The sequence below is a fragment of the Mandrillus leucophaeus genome, unplaced genomic scaffold (assembly GCF_000951045.1).
Source record: "Mandrillus leucophaeus isolate KB7577 unplaced genomic scaffold, Mleu.le_1.0 Scaffold357, whole genome shotgun sequence".
Taxonomy (NCBI): Eukaryota; Metazoa; Chordata; class Mammalia; order Primates; family Cercopithecidae; genus Mandrillus; species Mandrillus leucophaeus.
In genome coordinates, this window is record NW_012103776.1 from 536,351 (window position 1) to 538,210 (window position 1,860).

A 1,860-nucleotide genomic window follows, 5' to 3' on the forward strand; every position below is an offset into this window, starting at 1 on the left:
AAATAAGTGTCTGTAGAAGTTCCAAGAGATTTACTTATCTATGAGTCTCCCCAAACTATTTCTGTGAAACAAGGGCCTATGTATTCAATATTCCATTTCTGTCAGGGTATAAATCTGCTTTGTTTGCAGCACTGGTTAACTTTTGAAAAGAGGAATAGTAAAATCATGACACAAGTCTATTCCTGGAATTATGTAACTAAAGCTTAAGTCAATTCACATGATGAATATTCTGTCTTCTCAAGATTTGTGTCCTAACTCCTTCCCCAATATAACAAAGGTAGAAGGGCTTTTAAACATTACTGGTGAGGACAGGTGTGAAGCCACCCTGAGACAAAAGGAAGTGTGTTTGTGGTTCCAAGTGGCAATGACCTTGACGACATGGCCATCTGTTTTTCAGTACAGGAGTAGGAGAATCTGGATGGGTATCAGAAGGAACTTTACAAGCAGGGGATGAGAAGTATCTGTGAGACTCTGATCTCTCTAGGCAAAATGGGTTTTTGTTGAAAATTTGAGAGTAATTCATGAAATAAGAGACTAAGCAAGTCTCCGCAGGGTACCTGTTCTTTCTGTTTGCTGCTTGGTTGGCCTTTAATGAGACAGCAACCTACTTATCAGTAGGATCTACTTATCGGTAGAAAAATTATTTCCTTGATATTATGCCTAGTTAATGTCTTCAAAGTATCCTCTTTGACTTACAATACCTTAATCAAATGCTTTGTCTCCACCAATTTCTTAGGGTCTCTGCATTTTGGCTTTATTGTCTTAGAACCCAACCCACAAAACATCCAGAAGTGTATGTGCCAGTTAAATCAATGCTCATCTTTCCAGAATTTTCATTCCTTTATTTAATTCAGGAGAAATCAATAAACACTTATTGCATACTTCCTATGTATCAGATTCTGGGGTAAGTAGAAAGATAAATAAAATATAGTCCCTGCCTTCATGGAGCAAATAGCCCACTAAGAGAGACATATGGGCCGGGTGCAGTGGCTCACACTTGTAATCCCAGGACTTTGGGAGGCCGAGGCGGGCAGATCACCTGAGGTCAGGAGTTCAAGACCAGCCTGGCCAATAGTGAAACCCGGTCTCTACTAAAATTACAAAAACTAGCCAGGCATGGTTGTGGGCACCTGTAATCCCAGCTACTGGGGAGGCTGAGGAAGGAGAATTAATTGGTTGAACCCAGGATGCGGAGGTTGCAGGGAGCAGAGATCGTGCCACCACACTGCAGCCTAGGTGACAGAGTGAGACTCCATCTCAAAAAAAAAAAAAAAAAAATGTATTATGATGAGGGCACTTTTGCTTGCAGATGACAGAAACTCAGCTCAAAGTACCTAAAGGAAAAATAAAAAGTAGCTTATAGGTTCATGTAATAGGAAGCCCAGTGGTCGGATTATCTTTACAGCTGGCTGGGTGCAGGGGCTCACACTGCGGTTCAGGGTGCTTTAGTGCTCTTTCTTCTTAGTTTTGCTTCCGTCTGTGTTGACCTTATTTTCTCCAACTGCATAGGTTTCTTTCATATGCTGAGGATGCTAGCTGCCAGTAGCCCCAATTTTACTTCATGTTCCCAAGGGTGTTCTCCAGAAAAGGCAGATTTACAATTGCCCTTAGCATTTTTTTTTTTTTAGGCAGAGTTTCACTCTTGTTGCCCAGGCTGGAGTGCAGTGGCACAATCTCGGCTCACTGAAACTTCCATCTCCTGGATTCAAGCGATTCTCCTGCCTCAGCCTCTCGAGTAGCTGGGATTACAGGTGCATGCCACCAGGCCCAGCTAATTTTGTATTTTTAGTAGAGATGGGATTTCACCATATTGACCAGGATGGTCTCAAACTCCTGACCTCCGATGATCCTCCTACCTTG